We start from the raw sequence: 14,835 nt of genomic DNA, 5'->3' as shown, positions 1-14,835 counted from the left end.
ACCAATTTTTCAATTTTTGATCTCTTTAATGCTCATTAATTATTAATGTATATTTCGACTAAAACCACAACCCTCTCCGTGGTGTTTCTTCAAGTTTTCTACCAAAAGTATCCTTGAATTTCTACCTTTTAAGTATCCCTTCTAATCTGATACTTTAGGCCTATTCAGTTCTTTTTTCTTCATCGTATTGCACCTTTTCATTTTAAAACCACAGTTTTCCTCCCTTAAACTACACTAGCCCTCAGATTGCCTAATTGCTTTCGTACATTTTTGCAACTCTAATTCTCAGTTCAACAAAATCAGTTCGATGTTTTCAATTGTTATCCGTTGGAGTTGCGGATAAAATGTATAATTAAGTTCGAAATTATAACATTAAAAATAAATATAATCAAATTAGCCATAGCAGATAGAGTTAGTATAAATATCTTTAAAACGTTGAAAAGAATTGAAAAACTTAAAAAGGAGAAAATCTAATCTCTGCTTCTCTAATATTATAAAGCCCAAGGAGGTGGTTTTGTCTCACTTTTAATTTCCAAATCGCCCATGACTCGTATACTTTAATTAATTAGGACCATTGAATTAATGATATAATAGTAAATTTAATACTGATAACTGCCCACAAATTTCACCCTTCAACTTATCACCCTATTTTTTTTTCCCTCTCAAACTCTCTTTCCTCCAACATCTTTAACGCGCTCTTCTGTATTTTACTGTGATACTTTCTATTTCGTCAATTTTCGTTCTTTTGCATTGTGAGTTTATAGAGTAAATTTATTTTCATCTTTAATTGTTCTCTTCTTCCATTTAAGTAATTTTTCCATAGCTTAACTAAAAATATTTCAAAAATATACACTGAAATATCACCATGGCTATTTAATTTTTAGTTTCTTTATATATGATATTCCCGCGTACCACAAGCACGTTCCCTCTACTACTATCATAAAAAGTAGAAGTGGGTTACGTAACTTTTTAAAAGAAAAAAGAATCTACCGAAGAAGAAAAAACCAATCTCCCTTTATTTTTTAACCGACAAAAAGAGGGGAAAAAAAAAAAAACACTCCGATGCAATATCCCGGCTTGCAGTTTCCTCCCTCCCAGTCTCTTTCCACTGCCTCTGCCTGCCCTCAACCGCAGGTTTTCCCGAACAAATATTGAATAAATATTACTTATTTATTTAGATGCGCGACATTTAATTAAAATATTTATAAATAAAAATTTAATAAATTTTTATTTGTAAATGTTTTAATTAATTTTTTAAATAAATAAATATTTTTTTAGGTTATCTCCACGTACTCGCGAACCCCACCCGATTCTCAATCTCCACAGAGGCCTCCGCCTTCGACTGACAACCGCACGTTGCATCCTCTGCCGTTCTTCCCACCTCAGCCTATTCTCGCCCGCTGTTCGCCCTCCCCGTCGCAGCTCCCACCGTCGAAGCCTCGTGACCCAACCCGCTTCTCCAGCTCCCCGGCGGCATGGCTGACGCCTCCGCCTCCGACCGATGTCCGTGCCTCTGTTCGGGTAATCTCTACGTTAGGGCAAGCGAGCAGCTCACAATCTCCTCCTCTGAGCGTGTGTGTCTCTGCTTAGGTAACCGTATCCGTTTCGAATCAGTTGGGTTTCCCGATCTCGTCCGCAGAGGGACGTTTGAGCCCATCTTCTCAGGTAATCAAAATTAGTCAGTTCCCTCAATTTTGGCTTCTTCACATGTAAAGCCTGAGTGGGCGAGGAGGGGCCTGAAACTTGAGCTCCTAGGAACTCTCTTCTGAGTTCTTCCAATTCCTTCAGTTAGATAGGAAGAAAGATTTGCCATTTACGCTGTTCTTGCAGTGGGTTCTGCTGAATTCGAATAAGGGATTTGCTGAGTGCAGACCACTTTCTGTTGGCTTCGATCCGGCCCGGCTCAAATTAGGTCATCACTCAGTCTTGAGCTTTCATTACTTTCGATGGTTCACGGTTTTTGCTGATTTGCAATTCAACGTACTGTTGGTAGCAGTTCTAGGCACTCCGTAGATCTTATCTTAATTCAGTGATTGAAGCTTCATGCTAAGCCCTGATTTATAGGAACCAAATCCAAGTTCCGGATTGCTCATCATGTGATTTTCGGGACTGAATCTTCCAATGCTCTCTGTTCGAACTGCTTTTTCATTCCAAACAGAATGGCAGGTGGTGTGAAATTGACCATTCAGTTACATCCAATAGCATATTTGTTCTCTCCTTCCTGTTGAATATCTCACCCCTGCCTCCGCACGAGCTATTCAGATGTCATCTGGCCAGAGTTTTGTTTAATCCTCATTTTCATCTGACCATCTGGCCGTACATTTTCCTTATTTTGTTATCAACCGTGTTTTTTCATTTTGTTCCCTTTTTGACTGAATTCTGTTATCAAGCTTATGTACTATAACACACAGCTGGTTTTCCTTCATCCCGATTTGTACGTTCATAATCACATCGAGGAAGTTCTTTAGAAAGGAAGTTTCGTAGTTTGCATTGGACTCATGCGCCGGATGTATCAGCTTCAACTGCAATAGTCCAGTCCGCTGATTCATGCTTGATTTATACATTGGTTGTATGTTATCATTTTATTTTCGTCTACTTCGAGAATTTACTTCTCTCATATGACCGAATGGCCTTTTTGCATTCCTCTGGACGAGCCCATATCTCTCTTCCAAGATTTGATGATTCCAACTTAACTTGCTGAACTGCCATCTCTTCCAATTCCTTGCGCATTAAAGAGGAAGAAAGGCTTGCCAATCACGCTGTTCTTGCAGTGGGCTCTGCTGATTTCGAATTGGGGATTTGATGAGTGCCGACCGCTTTCCGCTGCCTTCAATTTGGCTCGACTCAAATTCGGTCATACATATCTCTTGAGCTTTCATAGTGATCATACCTATTTTTATTTCATACTCTTCCACGATTTTATGATTACCACCGTCATTCACTGTACTGCATCCCTTCCAAAGCCTTGCGATAGACAGGAAGAAAAGGTTTGCCAATTAGGTTGTTCTTGCAGTGCTCTGCTAACTACGAAGGCCTTCTTCAACAGCAAACTTCTATGGGAATCAGTGCCACGGTCAAGAACACAATACCTTGGCCTCATGGTGTAACCGTTATACCAATTTAGATACGTTCATTCACTACTTCTCTCTCTCAAATGTTATTCTCGAATTCCCTCTTCCTCACTCGATGTAAACTCACCCACAATTTATTTACAATTATTGTTAATGCCACGATCTCCAACTAGGAATTTCCTATTGCGCGCTTCATCAACAAACATCTTCGAGAATCGGTGTCACATGGAAGAAGATACATTTCTGCGCTTCATAGCACAACAACAATTAGACCTATTTCGAGGCATCTCACCTCACAACTCACTAATTGTTATAGTTGTACTATTTGTGCGTCACTCTAAAACTCAATTCCAAATCACTTAGTACTTGTGAACATATGCTATTATATTATTTCAGTATTCTAAACAGAGTCAATTAATATCATCCTACATTATACTTAGAGCATTCATGGTAACTACTTGTACGTTTCAATTGCACACCTTTCATTTCTTAGGTTGTCATTGCCGATCATTATTATGATCGTCCGTCACATTGAATAGCTATACCCATTTAAACCTAAATATCTAAAGAGTTTGCTGGGTGACACCATGGACTTCATTGTCTTTATTATGTTAGACAAAAAAAAATGTGCAGTCCGCGGTGTTAAACCAAGAATTGAGTTTGCTCCCAGGTCCGAGAGAGCAATTGCGCACGCATGAACATTTGTTATTTTTTCTTTTTTGGTTCGATGATCTTATGTGGTCATTGGTTGCTGATAAACTTTATCTATAACACGTGAAGCACAAGTTAAACGAAGCAACAAGCAAGGCGAAAATGAATTGGCCAAATGAGCCAAATGAAACTGCAGCGAGATTAATGGAAATTTACAAATTGTAGCGCCTCTGTTACAGTGGATTGTGCTTTCATGGAAGCATAAAATATTATGTGCGGTTTACTGATAGCCATATCGATGCTTTGTTATGGCTTCTGCTACTTGATGCATGCAGTAAAATGATGTTTTTTGGTTGCTAGGTTTGGTGAAACTTATAAAAGATAGAGGGACTAGAGTGACCCGTTTCAGCATTGTAATTACATCGATCGATATAATATATTGAGGGAGGGTCCAGCAGCACGTGTGGAGGTTCTTGTAAATTATACAACCCGCCAACCCATCTTCAGCTTTTGCTAGCTTTGCTGGACTACCGAGCAGGATGAAAAGCAAAAAGTGACTGCTGTTACTCCTAGTGTATACAAATGCATGAAATTCGATAGTTTTGCTGCTAAGTTCGGAACTTGGCCTAAGAAAATCTCCTTAATATTTTTCCAGGCAGACGGTGTTCTTTCAAGCAGCAAATCGGTTCAAGTTGATGATGCACTGGACGGTTTTGAGGAGAGGACGACCACCCAGTCCCCCACTGCACCCCACTCCCGCAGAATATACTACGATGAAAGATCCCCAGATTCAGGATGTAAGATCAAATACCGACCGGCTGGTTTGTTAACATGGCTTCTGTAAAAATACCACGAGAACAGAGATTTCACTGTACGGACCAGCTACAAAGCCCGTTCCATGCTAGGGAATTATATGAATTTGCTATTCAATGTATTATGATTGAAATCCCATGTCTGGAAGAAGACACAGGCTTTGCCGCATGCCGGTTAAACTATTTCGTGGTTTGCATTAGGATACGAATTTATAATTATCACATGACTTGGCCGGAAAGAATGAAGCTTCTACGAATATATTGCCCTTAACCGTTTGTGTTTATTCGCTGCATTCTTATTTCTTGTCCGGCTGAGTTTGAAGAGAATTTTACCTTATCCTAACATGTTAGTTAACACGAATAAGCACCAATGAGATTGCAAATAGACGATGAATGGACTAGTAATTTAATGAAGATGGGTTGTGGACTACGCGTGTGAGGGAAGGATTACTGAAGATTTTCTTTCATTTCATAATGTTGAATTCATTTAACTAATCAGATGCTTCAATTAGAAAGCTTAGGCAGCTGTTATTTTTTTTCTTTTTTCTCAAACATCCAATATCTTCCCCCCCCCAAACAAACCTGGACCCCCAACTTTACTTTAGGGCACTGTTCTGCATCTTCTTTGCTAATCTCACATTTGTTTTGGAAAATAAACGATAATCGTTGAAAGGACGAGGGGGGAAGAAAGACAATCATGGCCGGCCCGGATGCCTCTTACTGCATGGGAATATATCTGATAATCCCTTGGATTAAGTTTGCTTTGGAGTTAATCAATGTCTTGAAAAAAGCAGAAGCTGTTCATCATAGACCGGCATTGTAAGGTTGCTCCTCAACTTGAATCACTGTTGGAAATGCTCCGCCATTTGGCTTGTGGCGTAGATCTCAACAGCATCATGTTATGGTCCAGTCTTTCTTAATGATCCGTTAAGGAATAAAAGGTCATGTTATGGTTCAGTAAAGCCTTTCTTATAGATCTATTAAGGAATAACTGGACGGACCGCATCGGTTCTTGGCTTTTTCATCATTAAACTTGTGGTCTCATGTAGTTGTCGTTTTGTTTTTCGAATAATTTGCAGAAGTGGAAGATATTGGAGTAGATTCCTTTCAGAAGGATCCACGAAAAAGAATGCTGCAACTGCTCCATGTAATCGATGCTACGTTTGTATATTGGCAAAGAGATGTCACCTATCATGCAATAGAATATAATTTGAAATAAAATGATTTCAAATCTTATCATTTCGTAGTCAGTTGGTTGTGTTTGGTTTTAGAGTTGAGTTTTGGTTTTAATTGGTTTGTAATAATTGTATTGTTGAATTATGAGAAAAAGTAATGAATAGTTGAGAAAAAATAATTATTATATTGTTGAATTGTGGAAAAAGTAAAGAATAGTTAAGAGAATTTAGTATTAAAAATTAAATTGAATTGTTAAAAAATTGAAAAAAATGAAAAAGTAATAATTATGTTGTTGAATTGAAAATAAGTGGAGTTAAGCGAAGTAGAGTTAAAAAAAAATTTTGAAACAAAAAAAAAACCGATTTTTCAAAATGACCTACTTAAATGAACCTTGGGGACTGAAATATTAATTGAGCTCAACATGACCATTATGGATATTGCAAACCATGTGCGCTGGTCGATCATTTCGAATCCGACCATTTCGTTGTCACCCCATTTATCAGTTTATGAATATCTTAATCTTACAAGGGGTATAGATTCTTTGAGCTGATCATCGTGACTGAGAATGTAAGCCGGGATAGAACAGAGCTGAATCGAAGTGACAGAAGAGGAAACTATAAGATCCACGTGCAAGTTCTTGCATAATATCTCTACTTCCAGTCGTTGGATCTAAATTTTCTATCGCTGAAGCATCGAGAAAGGTGAGATTGCAACAGAGAAATGCAAGGACTAATAATAAAAAACTCAGGTCGTGCCCACGTTGTGAAGGATTAGTAAGGAACAAAGATGCCACTGTGAACTAATCAAGTAAGCATCATGATCTCTTCTTTTCCTTTGAACTTACTCTTTATCTAACTTTACATTTGTGTCAACAAGCAAATCAGAAATTCTTTGCTTGGTCCCGGAAAAGTAAAAAGAAGAAAAGAAAATACCTAACCTTCCCACTGGGCGCTGGCCATTTCTTTGCTTTTCTATATCCTCTTTTAAATAACTCGTCCTTCTCTATCGTTGTCAGTCCGCATTAAAAATTTGAACTTTTTCCACTTAAACTACTGCTATACAGAGAGATGAGTTTGAGCAAACCTGCAGATGGAGCCGACTATCAGGTGTTCCTGAGCTTTAGGGGACCGGATACTCGACAAGGTTTCACTGACTGCCTCTATCATTTCTTGGTGGATGCGGGCATCCGCGTTTTTCGAGACAATGAAGAGATCCGTCCCGGCGAGAAGATCCAGGAGATCCTGAGAGCGATCAGCAACTCAATAGTCTGCATACCTATCTTCTCGAGGGACTACGCTTCCAGCAAGTGGTGCCTCCGTGAGCTGGCAGAAATGGTGGAGCAGAAGAAAAAGATCATGCCTATTTTCTATGATGTTACTCCTGATGATGTAAAGCTCAAAACATCTCTATATCGTGATGCCCTGACTAGACACGAGAAAGAAAATGAGAAGGAACTGTGGGAGAAGGCACTCAAAGAGGTCGTTGAGGTCTCCCTCTTGGAATCATCAAAAGATAAAGAGGAGAAAGCTCTTACAGAGGTGGTTAAGATCAAGGGATGGGAAGTGAAAGATATCGGGTACGGCTACTTTTAACATTGATCACATTGAATCTACAATAGTCTCTTTCCATTTTATTGTGTAGGTGGATAAATTGGCATCCATTTCAGTTAATTTCACTCAAAATAACTAAAATGTCCATCTTGATCTGGTACAAAAAAAAAACTTCCACAAAAGAAATGTTAAGAAAATTTGACAGAGCATTGTGCCTTCCGGTAAACTTTTGTTGAGAGTTAACGTGAACCACACGAAAAATCAAAGGGAAAATCTTGAATATATAAAGTAATTGGATCCACCATCCGATTAGCTTCAGTTTTGGGGTGGACATAAGCGTAATCACTTGTAGACCTAAGGGATAGTGGAAATTTTACATGGTATTAAAGTAGGTTAAGCATTCATGAAGGAAAGCGTGAAAGCTACATGTTGTTATATGGGATAAGTGCTGAGAATTATTGTGTCCCACGTTAGAAAGTTAGAAAGAAGACACTGGATATATAAAATGCTTGGGTCCAACATCCCTATCAGGTTGACCGTTTGGGATGATAGGATATGTTGACTTTGGTAGACAAGTCATGCCATTGCCATGTTCTCTTTGTAATAACATTCTTATTTATTTGTGGCAGCCATGGAGAACTATCTAAGTCTATCGTCGGAGAGGTTCTTGTCAACCTTAAGGCGAAAGACAAAATTATTACCAACCATTTAATTGGTATGGATGAGCAAGTCAAAACTGTGTCGAAATTCTTGAATGTTCATGCTGATGACATACGATACGTGGGAATCTATGGAATAGCTGGTTGTGGCAAGACAACTCTTGCCAAGGTTATATTCAACCAGCATTCTTCTTGCTTCGAGGCTTGTAGTTTTCTTGCAAATGTTCGAGAATCATCAACACATGGTCTCGAATATCTGCAGAATAAGCTAATATGCAATATTCGAGGAAGGCACTCAAGCGACATTTTGGATATTGACGATGGGATCAAGGCTATAAAGGATATTTGTAAAAATAAAAAAAGTTCTCATAGTTCTTGATGATGTGGATAAGAAGGAGCACATTGAGAGCCTTGCTGGGAGTTTTAGTTGGTTTTCCAAAGGAAGCAGGATAATTGTCACCACAAGGGATATTCGCGTGGTAGCAATGGACCAAGAAGAGTTAATGCTGGATGAAGATACTCCTGGGAAAACAAAAGTTCTAACTTTAGAAATGAAAGAAATGAATAGTGAAGAGGCTCTTCAACTTTTTAGCTCTCATGCTTTCAGGATGACATACCCTCCGACGGACTACCTCAATCTCTCCAAAGAAATTGTTTCTGTTAGTGGGGGACTTCCTTTAGCTCTTGAAATCATTGGTTCACAGCTTCGCGGTAAGCGCAAAGAAGAATGGGAAGATAAATTAAACACACTAGCAAGCATACCTCATGAGAACATCCAGAAAAAGTTAATGATAATCTATGAAGCTCTAGAGTATCGTACAAAACAAATATTTCTTGATATTGCTTGTTTGCCGGTAAACACGAAAACAGCAAATGCAATTAGCATGTGGAGATCTTGCGGTTTCCATCCGGACGTTGGTGTTAAAGACCTAATTTCCATGTCTCTCATAAAAATTGTTCATGAGGACGACGAGTTTTGGATGCATGATCATCTTAGAGATATGGGAAAAGAAATTGCTTGTATGGAGAATTTCACGGATTTCGGAAAGCGTAGTCGTCTTTGGAATCATGAAGAAGCCCTAGGAGTCCTCAAGAGGAAAGAGGTCAGATTATTACTATCTTTAGCTTCTACTTTTTTGATCTAATCATAAGCTTGATCAAGTACATACAAGGTGGAGCATATAGCTAGCTTAGACTAAGCTTAAACATGTTCTCTCCAAAATATTTTCTTTTTTGTTTCGTTTGTAGGGAACGAGGAAAATTGAAGTGCTGTATTTATCGGATGATAGTCATCGGGAAAATTACCCCCTTGTTCCTGAGAATTTTAAAAAGCCGTGCAACCTAAGGTACCTTAGGTTACGTGGATTGGCTATTCAAGGAGACTTTGAGAATCTACTTTCAAAGTTAAGTTGGCTATGTTGGCCCTCTTGTCCATCTAATTTGAAGGCGACCAATCTAAAGCTGACGAGGCTAGCCATACTCGATCTTTCACAGAGCCATGTCAGTGAAAACTGGAAAGGATGGAGCCGAATTCAGGTACATACATTATATAAAATCGATAGTTCTCAGCTTAGCTGATGTAATCCATCAATAGGTATATATAATTTCCCCTATGAGGATGAAAAGGAAAGCATGCTGGACACTATAAAATTATATATACACACACATACATAAAGATATATATATATATATATATATATAGATACCTCTATTTGTATATATGAAAGCAAAGACATGGTAGGAATTACATAATGGTCCCAGAATGCCCGAATTAATGAAAAGAATTTTTGAACCTCCCTTATAACCGAAAATAAAATAAATAGAATATAAATAAGAATTATATTTTTGAAATAGGGGTTTCAGAAGGCACTTTCCCTTTGCGTGGAAGTCAATTAAGAGGTTTTGGTTTCAACGGTCTTCATTAGGACTTCCATGCCACTTTATTTCTCATTTTGTAATCCCCATAGGACGTCTTAAAATGAAACAAAAAAAGATGTGTATTTATTACTAACTAGATTTTATTACACCAGCGGTGGAATATGAAAATCAAATTCATATCAAATAAAACCTTCCTATATAGAGAACATATAATTTAAAAATTTTAAAAAATTTCTTCTCGATATGACTTTTATTGAATCATTCAATGGTGAAAATCAAAATAAAACATAAAGAAAAATAAACAAAGTGCTCTACCGAAAAAAATAATAATAATAACAAAGAGATGTGAGAGAGAGGGAGGGATAAGTAACGGACTCAGTGTCAGCGGGCAGAGACTCTCATGGGTGGGAGGGCAGGGTGAAAGGTGAAAGAAACACGTGTAAGAAGGGAGGAGAGAGAAGAGAGTTCAAAATTTGAGCAATATATTATAATTCTATATATATATCCCTATATTTAATCTTCTTATTTTGCTTTTCTCCAATAAAATAAAAAATATCGAGGAATATAAAGTAAAATCAAGTAAAAAGCACCAAGTCCCCCCTTACTATATAGGAGCAAGTATAGGTAATCCGTACATCTATTTTTATGAGTGCAACCAAACAAATAAATGGAGTGCACGGATCAGATTTTTTCATTCCATTTCATTTCTCGATACCAAACATAACTTCAGTGTCCTTCTCTTTAACAGGTTGGAGATCATTTTGCAATTCTAGATCTATCCAACTGTGGTTGTTTATCGAGAACACCTGATTTATCACAATATCGGACTCTTGAGAGATTGATCCTGAGAGATTGCAACAATTTATGTGAAGTTGACCGCTCCATTGGGAAGCTAAAGAGGCTGAAACACTTGAATCTTAAAGGATGCTGTAAACTTCAAGGCTTGCCTGAAGAAATAGGTTCTCTAAAAGCATTAGAAGAGATATTCTTGGAAGGCAGCCACAGCAGTTTCACCTTTTTGCCAGAGTCAATTGGTAATCTGAAATCTTTATTGATCCTCGAAATAGCTAGTGCTTGTATTTGCAAACTTCCAGACAGTATCGGGCGACTAGGAGGAGTGCAACGCCTGTCACTGAAATCATGTCGTGGGATTAGCTTACTTCCGGATACCCTTGGAGACATGGTGGCATTAGTTGAACTGGATCTGTCGTTCACGTGGAGCACTGAGTTACCAAATTCCATTGCAGCCATTGGGAAGCTAAAGAGGCTGAAACACTTGAATCTTAAAGGATGCTGTAAACTTCAAGGCTTGCCTGAAGAAATAGGTTCTCTAAAAGCATTAGAAGAGATCTTCTTGGAAGGCAGCCACAGCAGTTTCACCGTTTTGCCAGAGTCAATTGGTAATCTGAAATCTTTATTGATCCTTGAAATAGCTAGTGCTTGTATTTGCAAACTTCCAGAGAGTATCGGGCGACTAGGAGTGAAACGCCTGTCACTGAAATCGTGTGGTGGGATTAGCTTACTTCCGGATACCCTTGGAGACATGGTGGCATTAGTTGAATTGGATCTGTCGTTCACGGGGATCACTGAGTTACCAAATTCCATCGCATGTCTTAAGAAGCTCGAGCGACTTTCTTTGATGGGTTGTCTTAAGATTAAGAAACTTCCAGACCCACTTGGTGATCTAAGATCTTTAATCGAGTTGGATATATCATCTGCGCATCTCATTGAGTTGCCTGACTCCATTGGGAATCTGGAGGAATTGAAAGTTATAAGGATGGAAGGTTGTCGGGTCAGAAAGTTACCCAAATCTGTTGGAATGATGAAAAAGCTTGAAGAGTTACATGCTGATAGTAGTTCTTTGGAAGGAGAAATGCCAATTGAAATTGGAATGTTGTCTGCCATGAGAATCTTGGATTTGTCGTCTACCAATATATGCTTATTGCCCTCGACGACCAGCCAGCTTTCTTCGCTTCAAATACTCAAATTACATGGATGCAGGATGCTTGGGGAGTTGCCGATTCTTCCCACAAGTTTGGTCAGCTTAGTATTTTCTTCGTCTGAAGAGTTAGGCATGGTCCCCGACGTCTCCAAATTGACTAACCTTACAGATTTGTCCTTATTCATCGAAATCAAAGGGAATTCCTGGGGTCAAATAAGACCAACCAACAAGAGATATTCACACCAATCTGAATCTCCAAATCCGAGCAGATGGATGAGGCAAGAATGGGCTATCAAGAGAAGAATGGGTTGGATCGCAAATTTACACAAATTGGAAAGACTAGCGCTTCACGTTCTAAACATCCCCAGCGTACCAGCAGAGCTGAGCACTCTATCCCAACTCAAGAACCTCTCATTGAGTGGACCAGAATTGAGAGAGATTCCTCAACTTCCCACCAATCTATGGTGTCTGAACTTGAGCTTGTTGGCTGCAAATACGAAGCTACCATGCCTTTCCAACTTGAAACAGTTGACCCATCTACGCTTCCTTCTATGTGCAATCACAGAAGATGGATTTGAAAGCCTTGGAATTGGAGAACTTGAGCAGTTAGAGTGTCTCAAAGTTGCGAATGACAAAACTGACCTCACTGGGCTTCGCCTGCCTGTGAATTTGAGGAGGTTGTATATAACTGAGTGCAGGCATGTCAAACTGTTACCGAACATTTCGCACCTGAAAAATCTAAAGGTGCTGTGCTCAAAAGACTGCAAGGAGCTGACGGAGATTCCAGGACTTGCAGAGCTAGAACCACCTCCGAAAGTATCTATCGATTCGTGCGATTCATTGAAACTATTGAACATCAAAACGTAGAAGAAGAGGCACCCAAAGTTGCAACTGAGAAAATAGTTGGACTCTCCTTCGATATGAAGTCACTATGACTTACCGCTCAATACTTTCTGGTTGGTGAGTTTCAACTTGATCACTTGAATGATATGAAGCCATTATGACTCCTTCACCCAGTTTCTTTTTGCCATCCTTCTTTCATTTCTTGTCTTCCTTCTATTCCAGTGCAATATATTGAGTCCTGACAGCTAACTTTCCGACAGAATTTATTTGCAATTTTAAGTTGAGTCCCTTTATTTTCTTTTCATATTTCCTTTTTTTCTTTCTATCTACTTTCCGATCCGGTGTTATCATGCTTGAAGCTTCTGCTGCACCACAAACTGTAACACATTTGCATGATTCATTTAATTTCCAGCCCTGATGGTATTTCAGTGCTTCGTGTTTTCCAAGGTCAAGCAGATGAGAGCAAAATCGAGGCAAGATGGAACCCCCCGCCCAATAGTACAGAGTAATTTCCGAGATTCAATCGGTGCTTCTTGTGGACCTACTTTAAAATTTCTTGCACATGTTTGATTTAATCTGTCTATCCGGGTCATCATTACAATCCTCTTTCACATAACTTAAATTATCAGCTTTATGTTTCATCCATCCTATCAACTTTGACTTGGAACTTTCTCATAAAATAGGAGCAAGATATTGAATTCTTATAAAGATGCTAGCTTTATAATGTGTGTGGATTGATCTCTTCGGAACTGAGGGTCCAACCTTTTGCTTCCTTCAGTCTTGTTAAACGGGCATTCGCCATTGATTGGTTAAATGGTCCGTAACGGAGAATACACGTGTTCAATTATCTATTCCTTAATTATGTCACGGTGCCAGATCTGAATATGTCGTATTATTGTTGAAGATATTGATTTATCATATTAGAAAATAGAATATTTGAAATAACATCGTACAATGAATTAGGTTAATTGATATTTTAGGATTTTTCAATGTCTGATTTAGGTTTTATTATGGTATTACGATATTGTTTGTTTCTTAGTTTGGTTTCTTATTGAGCCTATAAATAGACTAGTCATTTTATGTATTCGATGAGTCGAGTTATTGAAGAATAAGAGCTCCCGTGGTAGGCCTATGGCCACCACGTTTCGATATCTCCTCTCTCTTCTCCCTCTCCTTATATTTTAGTTTTATTCAATTGTGATAGGTTACGGAGATGAGCACTGAAAGGTCTAAGGAGGGTCTTGCCACCATAAGTGCAGCTCGTAGTGCTTTTAATTTCGGTGCTAGATCATAGTTGCCAGAAGGATTAGAAGCAAAGGTGATTTCCTGATTCCTGCCCTATTCAGCTATCATGAGCTACTAAGTAGATTGGCTTCCTACGAAAATGCTGTGAAACTGGAGTTAAAGTATGTCAATTGGATGCCCTTTTTCCTTGTGAAACCGGAATCGGATCTAAGAAACCTTTTATTGTGTTCATGACAGGATATTTTTCCTACAGAGAAACAGAGCTCTGGTCTCTATGGAATTTCATGTGCTAAAGGAAGAATAGAGCTCCATGTCCCATTGGTCTTCATAACTCCATGCTTTGCTCTTCGGCTACATCGTGTAGACGTGCTTGCTGACTGGTTCCAAGCTTTTTATTTTGAAGCATCGAGGAAGCTGACTTTAACAGCAATACACGTTTCGGGCAAGGTTACCAGTTCACATGCTGCGAGATAGCTATGTTTATGAAGGATATTATACTTAGTCAATTGGAACATGCATAACTTTTTTTTTTTTTCGGTGTGTACTCTGGTATCTAGAAACTCAATCGGTTCTGACTAATCCAGTCGGGAGATTGAGCATTAAAGGTTATTCTTCCTCCCAACAAGTGCGCTTCCCGGGGTTCGAACTTGTGTCCTCCTCCTTACGGGGGTGAACTGCTTACCACTCAACCAACATTTTTGTTGGTGAACATGCATAACTTTGAAGTCAACTGTAACAGTTAATGAACAGCTTGCACAACTTGTAATAATAAAAACTACTGAGAAGAGAACGAATTTACCAAATGAAGAGTCAAAAGGACCTTTGGAAGCAACTGACCCCAAAAAAGAAAAGAAAAGAGATAATAATTAAGATAAATTATTTATCAAGCAATATGATACTCACTATATTCCAGGTCAACTTTCTCCCACTTGTTATCACGTAATATATTATATACAACCGAAAATGGAAAAAGCGACTATATTTTCTGGCTAGGACCTTCTGCAAGAT

General features: G+C 38.6%; 1 long non-coding RNA gene and 1 pseudogene across 4 annotated transcripts; both read left to right on the top strand.

Moving 5' to 3' along the window:
- Window positions 1–1,280: 1,280 nt before the first annotated feature.
- LOC116189034 lies at window positions 1,281–4,773 on the top strand. Of its 4 annotated transcripts, XR_004152297.1 has the most exons (3): window positions 1,281–1,912; window positions 4,083–4,275; window positions 4,378–4,773. It is a non-coding gene; the product is annotated as an uncharacterized LOC116189034 (long non-coding RNA). The 4 variants fall into 4 exon arrangements; XR_004152300.1 differs by lacking the exon at window positions 4,083–4,275 and having other exon boundaries at window positions 1,283–1,912; XR_004152299.1 differs by lacking the exons at window positions 4,083–4,275; window positions 4,378–4,773 and adding an exon at window positions 2,772–3,140 and having other exon boundaries at window positions 1,283–1,912.
- A 1,530-nt stretch (window positions 4,774–6,303) lies between these two features.
- LOC116187307 lies at window positions 6,304–14,451 on the top strand (annotated as a pseudogene).
- Window positions 14,452–14,835: the final 384 nt, after the last annotated feature.

Source organism: Punica granatum, chromosome 8 (assembly GCF_007655135.1).
Source record: "Punica granatum isolate Tunisia-2019 chromosome 8, ASM765513v2, whole genome shotgun sequence".
Classification (NCBI taxonomy): Eukaryota; Viridiplantae; Streptophyta; class Magnoliopsida; order Myrtales; family Lythraceae; genus Punica; species Punica granatum.
Note: the sequence above shows the minus strand (reverse complement) of the source record. Positions and strands in the feature narration are given on the sequence as shown.